This window comes from Leptodactylus fuscus, chromosome 2 (genome assembly GCF_031893055.1).
Source record: "Leptodactylus fuscus isolate aLepFus1 chromosome 2, aLepFus1.hap2, whole genome shotgun sequence".
NCBI lineage: Eukaryota > Metazoa > Chordata > Amphibia > Anura > Leptodactylidae > Leptodactylus > Leptodactylus fuscus.
The window spans coordinates 237,192,685-237,212,473 of record NC_134266.1 but is presented as its reverse complement, the minus strand read 5'-3'; the positions used below and the strand labels follow the sequence as shown (position 1 = coordinate 237,212,473).

The following is a 19,789-nucleotide window of genomic DNA, read 5'->3' as shown; positions in this document are numbered from 1 at the left end:
GATGGTAATGTGTTATATGGGAACCTCCATTCACATACATGGAACGTTTGGATACTGCATTTTTTTTGCATTTCAAGTCTGAACGTTGCCATGTAGTAAGTTATTTGGAGATGGACAGACAAGCAATGTAAGGGATAAATATAGGACACGTGAGGCTATTTATACAAAAACATACCATGTGTTATGCACTAAAATATCACATGACGTATGAGGAGGATGTTGGCCTCAATAGCTATTAGGGGATTGTACATTCCCTCCTGTTTACAAGTATATGGGGCCACCTCTTGTGACGTGTCGATTTTAGAAAATATTTGTATTTTCATCATAATATAACATAATATAATAAAATATAATATATAATAATATAACAATTCTGGAGCATTATTTCTAACAAATCTTTTAGTGAATTTACTACAGGAAAATCTATGAATACATTTACAACTGGGTGTTAACATTTCCCTTGCCAGAGGGGTGTCCCTACTCGGTCGGACATTGTCAGCAGTGATTGGACACTGAGAGTATACAGAAACTCCCCAAGTGGTAAGACCCAGTTTTCAATATATTTGTAAATTTCTAGGCTACAGCTTCTCACGGTGGGCTTGGTCCATGAGATAAGGATTAGAGATGAGTGAACACTGTTCGTATCAGCCGTTCCGAACAGCACGCTCCCATAGAAATGAATGGAAGCACCTGGCACGGCGACCGGCCGCCGGCAAAGTGTACGTGTCAGGTGCTTCCATTTATTTCTATGGGAGCGTGCTGTTCGGAACGGCTGATCCAAACAGTGTTCGCTCATCTCTAATAAGGATCAAATGTCGGCCATGTTCTCTGAACTGAGATCCAAACTCTCATAATAGACGTCTAAAGGATCCCGCTGCCTCTGCTGTCCCATACTGTGGTCATGTTTTTATAGATTGGCTAGAAGCATGGATTCCGAACACAATGCTATGAGTCCAGGTCCGGACTCACGGTTCAGTCTCACAGACTGATCCCACACATATTAAACCGGCCTAACATAGGAAAGGCTCTACACATCCATAAGAAAATGATACGGAATTGGTAGAAGAGACAGAAGTATTTACTAAAATAGGCATGTCCGGAACGGTAATGGCTCCTCTTTAACCCTTCTTTTACACTTGTCAAACTCAATCACAAATTTGCCTCTGAATTTGGCAAAATTTAGTAAAGCAGCAACATGCAGAAATAAAAGAAAAAAATCCCCCAACCACTTGGGGACAAACCTCTGAATAGACAATTTACTTTTCTTACGTAATACCTTTTCATTATTGAAAGTTACATTTAGATGCAAAGTTTGCACTTTACTACAGCAACTACCCTGCAGTCACAGCTAATGCGTCGCGTATGAAGTCTACAATGGGAGGAGGCATCGGATTGGTCGGTTCAGTCTAGTGTCAATGTTACACCTAAATGTAATATTTGGGAATGAACCAAGGCAACCAGGTCCTAATGCCCATACAGTACACATAGAAATTGTACGGCAGAGCGACAACGCTTCAGTATTTTAGAATGGCATTGCTCTGATCCAGTTTGTGCCTTACATATCTTGCTGATAAACTGAAATTAAGCTAAAGCCACAAGCTAAGGAAATGCAGCATATTACCGTCCTAGAAACGTGAAGGAGATCAAAAGAAACAAAATACAACAGAGAAAAAAAGGCACTGGGGGAGTCATTCAATTGTAAAATAGTCACAAATTTTGCAACCAAAAAGGTCACAAGTGATAGTTTTGCATTGGCTTCACTGAAAGTGTTGGGGCACGGGCAGACCCATCGCTCATGCCATATTCATTGACATTTACGCCACAGCAGTATAAATGATGGCAGAATCTTATGCCTTAGGCCTGGTTCACATCTAAGTTTGGTATTCCTTTTGGGGAGTCTGCTTGGGGACCCCCCTAACGGAATACCAAACACATTACAAAGTGGTGAGCAATGAAAGCATACAGACCTCATAGACTATAATGGGGTCCGTGTGTTTTCCGCGTGATGTACACATGAATCATGCGGAGTGGAAAGTGTTTCTTGAAGTACTTTTCTCTCCGAATGACTTTTACAGACACCGTGCGGAAAACACACGGACCCCATTATAGTCTAATGCGTTCAGTATTCCGTTCAGGGGGTCCCCAAACAGATGTGAACCAGGCCTTACAGTCCATACAGAATATCAACAAAAGTTTTTGTCTTGTGGGGTAAACTTTTGAGAAGAAGATATCAACAATTCACAAGTGGCAATGGTGGCAAAGGGGTTGGAGTATCTTCTGCCTACAGTCCCAAGGAATCCACATGATATATAAGTATTACATATCTGGGGCAACATAGTAAGTTACTACTATAAATTTATCTGTTTTATCTGCTGGGCAAAGGTATTTGGATGAAATGCCAATACCAAACCAAGACACTAGGGATGTACAGTCCTATGAAAAAGTTTGGGCACCCCTATTAATCTTAATCATTTTTAGTTCTAAATATTTTGGTGTTTGCAGCAGCCATTTCAGTTTGATATATCTAATAACTGACACAGTAATATTTCAGGATTGAAATGAGGTTTATTGTACTAACAGAAAATGTGCACTATGCAATAAACCAAAATTTGACCAGTGCAAAAGTATGGGCACCTCAACAGAAAAGTGACATTAATATTTAGTAGATCCTCCTTTTGCAAAGATAACAGCCTCTAGTCGCTTCCTGTAGCTTTTAATCAGTTCCTGGATCCTGGATGAAGGTATTTTGGACCATTCTTCTTTACAAAACAATTCAAGTTCAGTTAAGTTTGATGGTGGCCGAGCATGGACAGCCCGCTTCAAATCATCCGACAGATGTTCAATGATATTCAGGTCTGGGGACTGGGATGGCCATTCCAGAACATTGTCATTGTTCCTCTGCATGAATGCCTGAGTCGATTTGGAGCGTTGTTTTGGATTATTGTCTTGCTGACATATCCATCTCCGGCGTAACTTCAACTTCGTCACTGATTCTTGAACATTATTCTCAAGAATCTGCTGATACTGAGTGGAATCCATGTGACCCTCAACTTTAACAAGATTCCCGGTGCCGGCATTGGCCACACAGCCCCAAAGCATGATGGAACCTCCACCAAATTTTACAGTGGGTAGCAAGTGTTTTTCTTGGAATGCTGTTTCTTTTTTGACGCCATGCATAACGCCTTTTTTTATAACCAAACAACTCAATCTTTGTTTCCAAAATGAAGTTGGCTTCTCCAAATGTGCTTTTTCATACCTCAGGCAACTCTATTTGTGGCGTACATGCAGAAACGGCTTCTTTCTCATCACTCTCCCATACAGCTTATCCTTGTGCAAAGTGCACTGTATAGTTGACCGATGCACAGTGACACCATCTGCAGCAAGATGATGCTGCAGCTCTTTGGAGGTGGTCTGTGGATTGTCCTTGACTGTTCTCACCATTCTTCTTCTCTGCCTTTCTGATATTTTTCTTGGCCTGCCACTTCTTGGCTTAACAAGAACTGTCCCTGTGGTCTTCCATTTCCTTACTATGTTCCTCACAGTGGAAACTGACAGGTTCAATCTCTGAGACAACTTTTTGTATCCTTCCCCTGAACAACTATGTTGAACAATCTTTGTTTTCAGATCATTTGAGAGTTGTTTTGAGTAGCCCATGATGCCACTCTTCAGAGGAGATTCAAATAGGAGAACAACTTGCAATTGGCCACCTTAAATACCTTTTCTCATGATTGGATAGATCTGGCTATGAAGTTCAAAGCTCAGTGAGGTTACAAAAACAATTTTGTGCTTCAGTAAGTCAGTAAAAAGTAGTTAGGAGTATTCAAATCAATAAAATGATAAGGGTGCCCATACTTTTGCACCGGTCAAATTTTGGTTTAATGCATATTGCACATTTTCTGTTAGTACAATAAACCTCATTTCAATCCTGAAATATTACTGTGTCCATCAGTTATTAGATATATCAAACTGAAATGCCTGCTGCAAACACCAAAATATTTAGAACTAAAAATGATTAAGATTAATAGGGGTGCCCAAACTTTTTCATAGGACTGTATGTCTACAGATACAGCAGAGCCAAATTTGTAGCTGTATACTCTTCAGGGATGTGTTGTCTCCGTATCGTAGATCTTTTTCACAATACCACATAAAACTGAAGATAAGATATTCAATATAATGGTCTGACATTCATAGCTCTGCTACATTACAACCACTATCACATAGGTAAGAAGGATTTAGGCTCGCACCGCAGACATTCAACCACATGGTTAAAAATTTCTATGTAAAAAATAGGAAAGCGGGCCTGCACTGCAGTTGTTATTTAACCCTCTGTACAGGCGTATGCGTATAGCTCAGTACACATGCCCGATGACAGCAGTCTATGAATCAGCCATAACACAGGGGAAGGCGGGCAAAGGATCTAGTGATGTCTAAGCAGACACACCAACAAACAAAGCAATGCCCCTCAGTGGTCTAGTGCAGGTTAATTCCACTTCAACCCCCAGCGTGTTAAATCCACTGCACTTGCCATTGGTTTTCGGCAGCCCACTTGTTATTTATGAAGCCCTGGACAAATAAGGTGAAAATACTCTGCAGAAGTAGCCGAAATACAAGGCCCTGCCGTATTCACACTTATCAGTAATATTCATATTATTAACATTTATTCTATACAAGTCTACAAAAAGTAAATTACAAGTCAGTCCATACAAAAACAATTCGGCTTTACAAAACAAGCCGGCACATCAGGTGGCCATCTTTACCAACATATTTAGAGGATGCCTAAGCCCTGATACCCTATGATACCCTAAGTTTTATAAAGTCATAAGGGGTCGGGGTGTAGTGGACTTTTAACTACAGTGGTATTAAAGGGTTATTCCTATCTGAGCAAATCACCGCCGCCCAGGGTGGGACTTATGGGAAGAGCCATACAGGGCTGCTCTACACTATTCCTATTCCTCCCATAAAAGCGAATGGGAGCTACAAAAACAATGTAGCACATGTGTAACACATGTGGAGCTATAGAAACAGTACAGCTTTACCGAGCTGGTAACAATTCATAAAACCTGCGCAAAGCTGTTCGTAATATGAAACAATTTCTGATAAAATTGTTTGCAGACAACAAGTTAAATAATTCAGGTTTTTAGTAATTTATCTATTGGTGGTTGATGGAAATGGTTTTACCTGTCACATCCCTGTCAGACTAAATGCATACAACTGTAGAGGCTTTTATCTGTCTGCAAAAACACACGCTTATTCTATAAAAAAACATGGCCGTAGCGTGGCCGCATGTAATCTGTAATCATGGACTGGCAAAAAGACTTGTATGGACTGCGACATATTTTGCTGATGGTTTCTACAGACTTGACACTGATCTGTAAAAACTATGGCTATATGGCTGTAGAAATGAATGGCTCCATATACTGTCTGTATGTATGGATAATATATGACAAAACAACTCCAGATGCGTGCATGGGGCCTTAGTAAACACTTTAGGGGCATCTTTGTTTAGAACTCTGCATTGTGCTGTTCCCCTGTTAGGCCCGGTTCACATCTGCGTTCAGGTTTCCATTTGGGGAGTCTGCTTGGGGACCCCCCGAATGGAGACCTATACGTATTAAAAAGTGGTTACCTGGGAAAGCTGCGTACTCCATAAACTATAATGGGGTCTGTGTGGTTTCCGCACAAAACATGTAGAGGGAAAGTCCTACAAGCAGCACTTTTCTCTCCGCATGTTTTGTGCGGAAACCACGCAGACCCCATTATAGTCTATGGGGTCTGCGGGTTTCCTTTAGGTAACTGTTTTTAATGCATATAGGTTTCCATTCGGGGGGTCCCCAAGCCAAAGCCCTGAATGGAAACCCGAATGCAGATGTGAACCAGGCCGTAAAATGAATGAATAAATGGGTGTTACCATTCTGTGTGTCCTTATACTCAAGCACTGTTACTATACATACCGCCAAGTAGTAACACCCATCTGTCAATTTATTCAGAAATTTCTAAGATGAACAACAGAGGTACTATACAACACAGAGTTAGGGCACGTGCATAATACATAATACACGTGTAAAAATAACACTCCCATTGACTTCAATGAAATCTTTTACACGTGTAAAAAACGTGTCAAAAAAGTGTCACGTTTTTGGCGCGTTTTATGACGCATCTTTTTACACGTGTAAAAGATTTCATTGAAGTCAATGGGAGTGTTATTTTTACACATGTATTCTATACACGTGTATTATGCTAAAATACACTCACGTTAACTCCATGTGCACGAGCCCTTATAGGAAAGAGTCTCCAGAACGGGTATTTCTTGAAGAATACAATCACGTCTGAATTTAAGAGGACCTGTCACCTTTTCTGACATTTCTGAAAGCTGTCGCTTTACTGTATGACAGTTGTTTAGATATTGGAGATTCTCAGAATTTACCTAAAAATGAATGAAAAAATAGATCTCATTTCGTTTCTAGCAGACCTTGCTTCTTCTAATACGGTTATATGCTCTGGTTATTAGGATTGCACATTACAAATGGATTTACACATATATCAATGTCTCTCCACAACATGTCTGATCCATGTACTGGAGCTAACTTATCCGCTGCATAGTTTGGGTTACATGGGATGGAGAGTAAGAATCAATGTGAGCTGAGGGTTGGTGGTGTAGACTCATGCATAATATAGATGGAGGGACAGCAAGCTGTGCAGTCTCAGGCTGTAATGGAAATGGAAACGATCACCCTGAGCCTTTCCCACATCAAATAATCCAGCAGGAGGTGTGGAATCTGCGTAATCTCAGTGACACCGTCCTCAGAATACCAACAGGACCTTACTAACAGGAGTTGATATAAATAGATTTTACCATGTGTGCAATAATTGGAGACTTAATATGAAACACAAGATCTCCCGGGGGAATGAAAAGATTTCTTCCAGATCCCAATGTGTAATGTGATGAAATTATATCTGTTTTCTTCACGTATAAGAGTAAACTCCAACACATCAACATTGCCAAGTCTGAAACTTTTAGCCACGTGAGGGGTTAAGGGTAACCTAAAAACAGCCTTACATCATATACACTAGTTGCTGATGTTGAATATTGTACAGGGAAGTCGTGAATGACATTTGCAGAACGTAAATGAAGGGGATCAGGTTTCTTAATGTTTCATGTATACTGTATTGTACCATGACGTGGGTAAGCACCATGTGAGCAGACAGTTGCCTCCGCTTAGGATATGTGCAGTATATTTAGTTGGAAGCATGGCTGAGCTGGTGTCAGTCCACAAGATAGTGTAAGAGGGTGCAGAAACACTATCCACATATGCTATAACTCAATAACAAGGAAGCATGTCCACCATTATTAAACCCGCATCTATACGGTGTCAGAGAACGGAGGGATATCATCAGTACTATCCTATACCCTACACAACTTCTTAACCCTTATTGCATATACAGTCCTAAGGGTATACTTAGATAGTGCCCAAACTTGTAAATATATTGCAAATCTGAAAAAGGTCTTACATGCCCAAAAAGTAAAAAATATTCTAGATAAATAAAAAACTATTGGATTTGTACTTGGCCCAGTGACGTTAAACAATTTTATAATGGACGATAACTGTGACGTTATTTGTTCTTCATTTATTTCTCTTTATAGACATCAAATCTGTAATTTGCAATAGTTTAATGTAAAATGTTAGGGGTTGCAGGTATAAAACATCTTCCAAATGTTATTTCGTGTAAGAAAATGGTGCACATTTATTATATGACATATATATCTCACAATGTTGTGTTGCAATGCTGGGATCCTGGGTGCAGATCTGAATATAGGGTGTATATATTCACCCTGTGTTTGCTTGAGTTCCCTCTATGGCCAAAAAACACACCATTTAGATAAAGGGGACATCTTTGTATTCCTATTCTAATACTCATGCACTTCTAAATTTTACCTAAAGACCTTTATACGTCTTAAGGAGGTTTGTTGGATGCAATAACAGAAGCTGCCTTCATGCCTATAAAGCAAAATCTGAATTCCAAGTTTTGTGTCTGCACATGAGCCCTGTAATGTTAGTAAGAATTAGCCCCGTCCAACACTGGAGTAGCCACTAGCCTGCAGACACAGCAGAAAGCATTGTCCCTGAATGAGCAAAGCACGTAGTCAGCTAACCATAACTTATACTCTACAGAAATGAAGAGTATTACAGTATAACATGCGGCGGTGTATAGTGCGAACAGGCCACAACACTATAAATCAATCCAAAAAGTGATCAAAACAAAAAGTGCTCAAGGAAATGATCGACAGCGAAAACAACAAAAGAGTAATAGGATAAATCAGATGCCATAGTAAAGAGATAAAGGGTGTCGCGAAGGACCACTATGTAAGTAACAATAATGTATATTGTATGTATACACATACACGTAAAAAGTTATCATAAGCGTATGCCAGTGTACAATGTACATGACGCCACTCCTCTTAACTATCGCCAACCCCTCATTCACAAAAATCATACATATATGTTCACAGGCCAGCCTACCATATAATTGCAACAAAGTCCTACATTTCCATTGGACACATAATGCAAAGAGGAGGTTTACATGTTCACGGCGTAGACACAAAGATGAAAACCTCCTAGATGGGCATGAATGCATGGATGAAACTTTGTATACTTTAACCTATGAAATGAATGGAACACATAGACTAGACCTAAAAAGGCAAATCTGTGAAGGAATCACAAATGTACACAGCCCAGAAAGTAATGGCTGGGAAATCCAGTCTTTGTTAGTTCTTAAATCCCAGCGCTTGCACAATTGCCATCATGCCTATTGACCTCTGTGGCAAAGCATTGCTAGCCCCATTGGCAACAAAAGGTTTGAGAGCAGATCATGCTGATGTAGGACAGCTGCTGCCTGCACATTAGAGCAACAGGGAACATCCAGCCCTTAAAAAGACCATTTATGTATCCAGATAGAAGCCTCTCCTTACCTCCTGCTTCTGAGAACATGCTCCTTCAAATGTGCTGCTTAGTAATCCACACTGTGCAAAGCCAAGAGGACCAAAGCGAAGCTGTGTGTGGGACTCACCATTCTTACTGTGACAATGTGTGCAGAGAGAGGGAGAGTGTGACAGCAGGCTGCCTGGACTGCAATCACTAGGGCATCCCCCTGCCTCCCCTCCCCCTACCACATCCCTTCAGCTTTTGACTCCTTCCAAAACTATATTAGCCAGCAGGGGAGAAAAAGTGACCAATCATGCATTCATTGCTCCTGTCTCCTGTCCCCCTACAGTATGGTCATCTGCGTCTTTCTTGGTATCCTAAAGGCATCACACGAGAAGAATAATGTATCTGGAGGGTCCTATTGAGCACTGGATTCAGGGAAAGGAACAGCAGGGCTTAGAGAGAGTGTTATGAAAGAATGGGAGGGAGGCGAAATCCGCCTCTTGGAGCATGCACAAGTTGCAGTGGTCAGTTGTGATTTTTTTTTTTAACTGCATGACATCAGAAACACAAGAAATCAATGGGGGATTTACTGTCGACTAAAGCAGGAGTTACCGTCAGGGTAGACCGTGCAAGACTGTTACATATATACATACACGCACGTATCTGAATATACTATATATTCCCTATTCCCAAGATTAAGGAGAACAGAACCTGGACCGCCCATCTATTTATTATGTGTTGATCTTTTGCTGTTAGGCAGATGAATAAAGCTAAACTCAAGGTTCTTGGTATACATCGACATCTTGATCAAATTGCACAAGACCACAAATAGTTGTGGCAATGTAGCAACAGCAGGGGAAGAGACCCAATAGCCCGACAGTACCCTGATGCCAAGCTTAGCCCTCCCATGGCTCCAGGCCTCACCATCCTACTCGATTTGTGCGAGGGCCGGATTTATTGCCATGAACGGTAAGCATGGAGAGTCTATAGTTACCTATACTGCCTCGCAGTGATATACTGCGCCATACTGTAATCACTACGGGACACTATGTCGCTTGGAGGCAGGGACTCAGCATTGTAGCTAACTATAATGCTAGTAGTCCCACTCCCGGCATACTGTTCAGGCCAGGAAATCCAGCACTTACATGGACCTTGAAGCCCAAACTAGGCTACCAACTTTTCTCCAGTCTCCCACTATTTAAAAGCACCAGAGCCAAATGGGGGGGGATGGGGGAGTGATGTAAAGCAAGAAAGGATGAAAAAGACATACAAATGTACCGACATTTAGAAACACAACCTGGAATGCACATCCACAAAGTAGGGGAGGATCGTTCATAAAATGGTTATGTCCCTTTTGTGGGGTAAAATAGTTACAAATTGGGTCCTGGGACTACTTGCGACCAAAATAGTTGCAAACGGTGTTTTTTTTTACATACATACATATATATTTTACTATCAGGGTGTTAATCTCATAATAGGGGAGCTATAATGCAGAGGGCTGCATGGACAGGCTATCATTCAGTTGATGGATTTGCAGGTGACAGCAGGTTTTTCCATTAGTAATGGGAGCAATGGTTTATATACAGTAATTGGTGAATCTCCACCGTATGGCTGGGCTCATGGAATAGTCATTTGCAGAATAAGCTCTCCCCAAACCAAGATCCCATCCCCAATCTCTAAAGTTCAGAATGATGGCTGTCCATGGACGATTATCTCACAACTCACTCTGGTACTGTTTCCTATTAAATACCACTTGGGCACCAATAAAATAAGCCCTACCCTGACAATAAGCCCTAGTTTCTGTATATTAAAAAAGAGTCCAGACAGCTATACAGGTAAAAAAGTTAATAGAATATAGCAGAAAAGATACAGTAGATCCTTCATCAACAAAAGCAGACCCCCAAATAGAATTTGACCCCCCATGAGAATCACACATTGACTTAAAGGGAGCTATCTACACAAGATGGCGGTAGTGAGAGAGTTCTCCACAATAATAAGGGCTGACTACTGGTAGTGCTGGTTTCTTACACACAGATCAAGTAGTCCCGCTGGCATGACTACGTTGTGGCTGCCTCCGGTCACCAGGGTGAGCCAATTGTTACACTTGTCTGTAGTGGAATGCTGCTGCAATGGCAATGGGCCTGAGACCGGAGTGACCCAGGTCTGTGTGTGAGAGCCCATCCACCGCTAGCACTTGCCAACTCTGAATAGTTTTGGGTGTAAGGGGGTCTGGTGAATGGATTGTTGTTCATGGACAAAAATAAGACATCCCCTGAAAATAAGCCCTAGCCTATCGTTCTGAGCAAAAAATAATATAAGACCTTGTCTTATTTTCGGAGGAACACGGTATATGTATAGGTAATATCTACCATGTATGTAGTGCCCGGTATAATTTGCATGGATGGACAAACCATGTTAGACTACTAGGAACATGATTGTTATGGATATTAAGTACATCAATCCACTGACAGAGTATACATACTGTATGTGTCATATTGTGCTAAGTTAAAGGGGGATTTGGGCTCCATTGTGACCCACGGAAGGAGCATTACCACTAATAGTCTCATCCTTGAATAACTGATGGCCTCTATGGGACCAGCTACACTATGTGATCGATCACAGGGCATAGTTGTTAGGGTTGCTAAGCACTGAGTCTATAGGTGGATAATATGCCTCCCTATTCTTACGTGTATTAATTGCTTACATACAATTCATTGTCTACTTACACTTTGTGCATCATCTCAATATTCAGTCAAACCGCAAGAAAACTATTTACAAAGAAAGTTTTGCTTATTGTTACATTTGTATTACATTTGTATTACATTGTATTACATTTGTATTACATTGAGTTTAAAATATTGTCGGGCATATACTTTAGCTACGATATTCACTCTATATCATAAGAAAAGTATTAGGGAAAAAAAAAATATGGCTCCAGCGATGATGTTACGTCCCCTCGCAATCATACAACATGATCATTGCATCTCTAGAACGAAAACAGACAATTGTAAAGTGACAGATTTTGATAACTACCTATAGATGTATACATAGTCAAGGCTTATGTTCCTATATAATGAATTATTATGGGCACCATTTGTAGCAGAGTAACCCTTAATAATATTTCCAGCACAAGTTGATACTACAATATATACCCTATATATGAAGACATAAAATGAATATGGGGAAGTTGATCTTCCATTTCCATACATAGTAGTATGTCCAGTAAGGCACACAACTGGGGGACAGGTGTGATTTTAATATTCCCTGTAATTTTCCCCATTGTTGGGTTGCAGTGTTATTGCCTTCATGGATGGAGGCACATGAAACACATTGTTCAGCGCTCCAGCATTAGCAAAGCCCTAATGTATTCTGCCTATTCAGGAATCCGGTGGACAGTCCCCCTGCAGCTACTTTCCAAAACTGGACATGTTTTGTTAGGAGGGGCTGTGCTGGGAGCTGGGTGAAATAGCATTGGAGGAGGGGTGGCAGCAAGAGGCAAAGCTGCAAAAATGAGAGTAACCCTACACCACTGTCCAAGAGCGGCCTTATGCTGTAGGCAAAATGAGCTCCTTGGCTTTCTAATTTGGTTACCAACAGGGCCCTACCACTCAATGATGCCTCTGAGAATTGTGGGACAATAGACCAAATTGAGGCGCTGTTTAGGAAAGCGCATTATAGGAGGAACACTTAACCATTTGGAGAGGTAGTTAAATAATGGGCCAGACTGTGTGTAATATATATGGTAGTGAAGAAATGCACGGATTTCATGGGAAGAAATAGAGAATTGAGAGGAATTAATTCACTCTACCCCAATACTAAATAATATACAAGCCGAAAATGCTAAATATGGGAAAGACTGGGGTAAGAAGGATTTAATGGATAAATCATGTTGTATTTTCCGCATTCCATAGATAAAGCACTTCACCTCCAGGCAAATGCAATAGTAAGGGAGGAACAAGCCAAAAACATAAAAGTAAAACACACAAAAATAAATTGAAATTTTGTTTAGTTGTGTAATTGTGAATATCAAAACAGAATTACCATAGATGTATCTATATCCTATGGATAAAGACAACTTCCATCCTATCTCTACATTCTATGAGGTTAGTAGATGGGGAACACAATGACACTATAGTCACTATGTTAAGAATATGAGCAGGTCTATTGCTCAGCTATGTTCATTTACCTCTGGCAAAAAGCAAGTGAATTTGGCTAAAAAGGTTTTACCCCTGTTGAAGTTGACTTGCTGCAAGTTCGAAACCAGGCACAAAAAACTTTGGAAGAGTTTTATCATGCTTGTAGGCCAGTTCTCCTGAAACGGGACGTGGAAATGGTCATGTCAGGGCCACCAGACCCATCAGATTTACTCAGTGGTGTAACTAGTAATGGCGGGGCCCCCTGGCGAACTTTTGACATGGGCCCCCCCACACCACTCAATAATTGGAGACCCGGGGGAATAAAAACATAAAAAATTACTGTTACTTACCTGTCCCCCGGCTCCAATGCTGTCTTGTCCGCTGTCGGCCCTCTTCTATGACGTCGGACGTCACATGACCCAGGAAGCAGGCCGGGTTCATGTGACGTCAGTCAAGTAGGACGGAGGCCTGGCAGGATCATGGAGAGGTAAGTAACAGTGTTTTTTACATTCCCTTACCTCTCCCGGTCCGCCGATCATTATACTCGGGGGTCTGCAAAGACCTCCGAGTATAATGATAGTATTTGTGGGGCCCGCGGTGTCACTTACCGATCCCAGCCCAGCCAGAATCGGCAAGTGAATAGGGCCCGTAACGGCCTATTAAGAAAAAAAAAAAAAACGCAGTGGTAGCGGCTGTCACCGGGCCCCCTAATGGCCCGGGCCCTGTGGCAGCTGTCTCCACTGCCTCTATGGTAGTTACGCCACTGGATTTACTATCATTTATGCCAGAAAACTGGTGTAACATGCTTGTAATGGATGCCAACTATGAGCCGTCGTAGATTTCAGTGCAGGAGCACCGTCCTAGGGAAGGTACATCTGATTTACGAGGAGGTGGGCTCCATCTTGTAGATCAGGTTACAGCTTCTGCCAGAGCAGGAGATATAAAGATATATAGAAACACTGATCTTCATGAATCTCCGCCTCCCGTTTTTAGCAGTGTGTTTATAGGGTTTGCATAAACTCCATCCACTACAGTGGCGGAACTACCCCCATAGCAAGGTTTGCCTGGCGGTTTTGTTCAGAACAATCACGTCCAATACAGAACTGCTGTTAATATACTTTTGGGAGATCCCAGAGCATAATGAGCGGAGGCCCAGAAGAGGTGATCAAACATAACAGACAGTGTTATTCACCTCTCCTGGGCTCCACCGCAGGTCTTCGGGCCTCTTGAATAATGTCACAGACTGCTGAGATGTGAGGCCAGCATGACCCATGTGACTGCTGTGGCCCAATTACAGGGCTCAGTGGTCTGTTACGTGATTCAAGAGGGTTTTGACCAGAAAAGCTGGAGAGGTGAGTAACACTGCCCGTTATGTTTGTCACCTCCTTGGGCCTTCACTCACTATACTCTGAGGTCTGAAGAGACCCAGAAGTACAATCATAGTTAGTGGGAAGTGAACCCAAAAATCATTGGGTTCTGCCGAACCTGACATTTTTGCATGTAATGAACACCAGATGTTCCACTAGAGACATTGTAATGTCGGTAGGGTCCTCTATGCGATACTATACTGTGTAGAGGGACATTATATTGTATTAAGGACACTCTGGGACATTATACTGTGTGGAAGGGTCACTGTGGGACATTATACTGTGTGGAGAAACCAATAAGGGATATTAAGCTGTATTAAGGACCCTATGAGATATTACATTGTGTGGAGGGGCCATCCATATTCATTTTGTCCATATCATACATTGTGGGTGGTAAGTTTTGTGTGAAGTTCAGTATTTGCCCAATATTTGCATTACAATCACTGATTTTAGATCTTGGTCTGACATAAGCTTCCCATCATGTGCATGCAAATTGTAAAGGGTAGTATGTATAGACATATTAAAATGTACAAAGAGCATATGCATAGTGTCAGGTAAAACACAATCCAAAAAGAAGCTATGGATGTGGCCTTACCTGTCTCTCAGTCTGAACTTATTTAGGCTTCTGCTTGTAGACAACACATCCGGAAAATGATTCATTAGTCACAAGGACTGACCGATCAATAATTCCAGGGGGAAGCATTGGCTTCATTGGAGTTTCTCTTTAATTAAAAAGATAATTACCCCCCACCCACACACCATAGAACTATCACATTGTGTCCCTAACATACAGTACATATAGAACTATCACCTTGTGTCCCTAATATATATATATATATATATATGTTGTAAAACTGCAGACTAATATATGGCTATCACCAAAAAATACAATACATAATCTATACACTAAAACAGCAAAGATGGCATCACAATATTGCTAGAAATGACTGTAACTGTGGTCTCATCGCACTGTCCTGACCTGCTGCTTCCTACATTGTATATAAAAGGGAAACACATAGTATATGAGGATAGAATCGTGCTGTAAATTGTGGATAAGGTTACAGTGGTGATTACTAAAGGCAGAATAATGGATGAGTATCCACTAGAGAAATTCCTGCAGTGCAAGAATACGGGATATTATATTAGGGACTTGGATTATCTACAATTCCCTAATATAATAGGATAATTGTTTATCTACAGCCAAGAGGGATCTGCAGCCACATCCTGGAGGGTTTAGGGAATCAGGTTCCCATTGGATTCTCTGTACCCATCAAGTAACAATTGTTGATTATATAGATCTGTTTTCCCTTAGTCCCAACAGCAGAACAATATGGGGCAGAAAATACCCCGTATTGTGCTGCTGTGGGACAACAGGGAAAAGACTGTTTTCCCAATTACATTCAGCAAGATTGTTAAAAATCATATGCCAGACCCATCTCACTCTATGTACAATGAATCCCATAAAAAAGCATATATGTTATATATATATATATATATATATATATATATATATATATAGTCACTGACAACAAAAATATAACCCACCCAAATACAGGTTATGTCTTGCCACGTGTAGCAAGAGTTCCCTAGAATATCTCTGGCAGATTGCAACACTGCAATCGTTCATCAGAATCATCACCAATCTAGTTTTTATGGGTCCAACTGGGGCACCAGCTTCTTCATCCTATGAGTGTGCAGGATCTACAGGCCCAGCTGCAACATCTATGGGCAAATGTATATCCAGGCTAGAGGTGGCCCCATAGGGTACTAGAGTCTCCTTTCAGTTACACAGATTTCCCCAATAAACTTATCCCTTTACTCCAATTTTTTAATCAATTATATATTTCATCATTTCATTCTCACATAAAAAAATTCCATCCCTTCTCACAACTTCTTGGTGCGTTATTTTTTTCCTTTTTTTGTAGATTGTCAGCCCCATACAGGCCTTACAATGTACATTTTTTCATATCAGTATGTCTTTGGAGTATGGGAGGAAATCCATGCAAACACGGGGAGAACATACAAACTCCTTGCAGATGTTGTCCCTGGCAGGATTTGAACCCAAGACTCCAAGACTGCAGTGCTAACCACTGAGCCACCATTTGCCCCTCAGTCGGTGTATTTTTATTTTTATTTATTGTTATTGAGAGAAGTTAAAAAAGGGTGACCTGGCGCCCGTCTGGTGGAAATAATAGACTCCAGTCAGGAGCCCACCAGGCCAATTGCAGCTCTTACCCGGACACCGTCCCACACAGTGGGTGGTGAAAAAATGGAAAGGATATATAGAAAAACCGGGAACTGGCAATGTGCTAAAGGCAGCAAATTTATTTTATTTTATTGTCATTTTTATTTTATTTTTCAAGTCTATTACGGATTTTGCTGCCTTTAGCGCTCTGCCAGTTCCCGGTTTTTCTATATATCCTTTCTATTTATTGTTATGTTATAATGCAATTGAGACTTCATGATCCTAATGTAGCTACACAATGTCTATGGACATTACAGTGTATAGATAAATTTGGAGACTGCACAGCAGATATGGCGGCGCTCAGCTTGGGATTTACATCTGTGCAAATCATTTTACATTTGTTGGATCTATCACATACAAAAGACAAAAATGACCGACTGCTGTATCTGTCCATGGAATCCTCCGAGTTCCACCATTTTTTCAGAAACAAATAGTGCTAGTGTTTATCCAGCGATTTTCAGCTAAAATGGACAGACACCCTTCAACATGGATGTAAACTTAAGAGGCTTTAGGGTTAACCATTGAGTTCATTTTCTCTACAGCTACCATTTGACAATTACAGACTAGAGATGAGCGAACACTAAAATGTTCGAGGTTCGAAATTCGATTCGAACAGCCGCTCACTGTTCGAGTGTTCGAATGGGTTTCGAACCCCATTATAGTCTATGGGGAACATAAACTCATTAAGGGGGAAACCCAAATTCGTGTCTGGAGGGTCACCAAGTCCACTATGACACCCCAGGAAATGATACCAACACCCTGGAATGACACTGGGACAGCAGGGGAAGCATGTCTGGGGGCATAAAAGTCACTTTATTTCATGGAAATCCCTGTCAGTTTGCGATTTTCGCAAGCTAACTTTTCCCCATAGAAATGCATTGGCCAGTGCTGATTGGCCAGAGTACGGAACTCGACCAATCAGCGCTGGCTCTGCTGGAGGAGGCGGAGTCTAAGATAGCTCCACACCAGTCTCCATTCAGGTCCGACCTTAGACTCCGCCTCCTCCGGCAGAGCCAGCGCTGATTGGCCGAAGGCTGAGTCAGTTTTGCTCAACTACACATCTGATGCACACTCGGCACTGCTACATCAGATGTAGCAATCTGATGTAGCAGAGCCGAGGGTGCACTAGAACCCCTGTGCAAACTCAGTTCACGCTAATAGAATGCATTGGCCAGCGCTGATTGGCCAATGCATTCTATTAGCCCGATGAAGTAGAGCTGAATGTGTGTGCTAAGCACACTCATTCAGCACTGCTTCATCACGCCAATACAATGCATTAGCCAGTGCTGATTGGCCAGAGTACGGAATTCGGCCAATCAGCGCTGGCCAATGCATTCTATTAGCCCGATGAAGTAGAGCTGAATGTGTGTGCTAAGCACACACATTCAGCACTGCTTCATCACGCCAATACAATGCATTAGCCAGTGCTGATTGGCCAGAGTACGGAATTCGGCCAATCAGCGCTGGCTCTGCTGGAGGAGGCGGAGTCTAAGGTCGGACCTGAATGGAGACTGGTGTGGAGCGATCTTAGACTCCGCCTCCTCCAGCAGAGCCAGCGCTGATTGGCCGAATTCCGTACTCTGGCCAATCAGCGCTGGCCAATGCATTCTATTAGCTTGATGAAGCAGAGTGTGCACAAGGGTTCAAGCGCACCCTCGGCTCTGATGTAGCAGAGCTGAGGCTGCACAAGGGTTCAAGCGCACCCTCGGCTCTGATGTAGGAGAGCCGAGGGTGCACTTGAACCCTTGTGCACCCTCAGCTCTGCTACATCAGAGCCGAGGGTGCGCTTGAACCCTTGTGCACACTCTGCTTCATCAAGCTAATAGAATGCATTGGCCAGCGCTGATTGGCCAATGTATTCTATTAGCCTGATGAAGTAGAGCTGAATGTGTGTGCTAAGCACACACATTCAGCTCTACTTCATCGGGCTAATAGAATGCATTGGCCAGTGCTGATTGGCCAGAGTACGGAACTCGACCAATCAGCGCTGGCTCTGCTGGAGGAGGCGGAGTCTAAGATCGCTCCACACCAGTCTCCATTCAGGTCCGACATTAGACTCCGCCTCCTCCAGCAGAGCCAGCGCTGATTGGCCGAATTCCGTACTCTGGCCAATCAGCACTGGCTAATGCATTGTATTGGCGTGATGAAGCAGTGCTGAATGTGTGTGCTTAGCACACACATTCAGCTCTACTTCATCGGGCTAATAGAATGCATTGGCCAATCAGCGCTGGCCAATGCATTCTATTAGCGTGAACTGAGTTTGCACAGGGGTTCTAGTGCACCCTCGGCTCTGCTACATCAGATTGCTACATCTGATGTAGCAGTGCCGAGTGTGCATCAGATGTGTAGTTGAGCAAAACTGACTCAGCACTGCTAAGTCTGCATTCGCATAGGAATGCATTGGCCAGCCTTCGGCCAATCAGCGCTGGCTCTGCCGGAGGAGGCGGAGTCTAAGGTCGGACCTGAATGGAGACTGGTGTGGAGCGATCTTAGACTCCGCCTCCTCCAGCAGAGCCAGCGCTGATTGGTCGAGTTCCGTACTCTGGCCAATCAGCGCTGGCCAATGCATTCTATTAGCCCGATGAAGTAGAGCTGAATGTGTGTGCTTAGCACACACATTCAGCTCTACTTCATCAGGCTAATAGAATACATTGGCCAATCAGCGCTGGCCAATGCATTCTATTAGCTTGATGAAGCAGAGTGTGCACAAGGGTTCAAGCGCACCCTCGGCTCTGATGTAGCAGAGCTGAGGGTGCACAAGGGTTCAAGTGCACCCTCGGCTCTCCTACATCAGAGCCGAGGGTGCGCTTGAACCCTTGTGCAGCCTCGGCTCTGCTACATCAGAGCCGAGGGTGCGCTTGAACCCTTGTGCACACTCTGCTTCATCAAGCTAATAGAATGCATTGGCCAGCGCTGATTGGCCAGAGTACGGAATTCGGCCAATCAGCGCTGGCCAATGCATCCCTATGGGAAAAAGTTTATCTCACAAAAATCACAATTACACACCCGATAGAGCCCCAAAAAGTTATTTTTAATAACATTCCCCCCTAAATAAAGGTTATCCCTAGCTATCCCTGCCTGTACAGCTATCCCTGTCTCATAGTCACAAAGTTCACA

At 42.4% G+C, this 19,789-nt stretch overlaps 1 protein-coding gene across 1 annotated transcript in view; it reads right to left on the bottom strand.

Moving 5' to 3' along the window:
* The window catches only part of LOC142195830 (fidgetin-like), a 70,532-nt gene extending 61,398 nt beyond the window's left edge, over positions 1 to 9,134 (bottom strand). The window contains exon 1 of the mRNA XM_075265885.1: positions 8,969 to 9,134. The gene's annotated coding sequence lies outside the window, so the exon portion shown is untranslated. The remainder of the gene's footprint in view (positions 1 to 8,968) is intronic.
* Between the last annotated feature and the right edge of the window lie 10,655 nt (positions 9,135 to 19,789).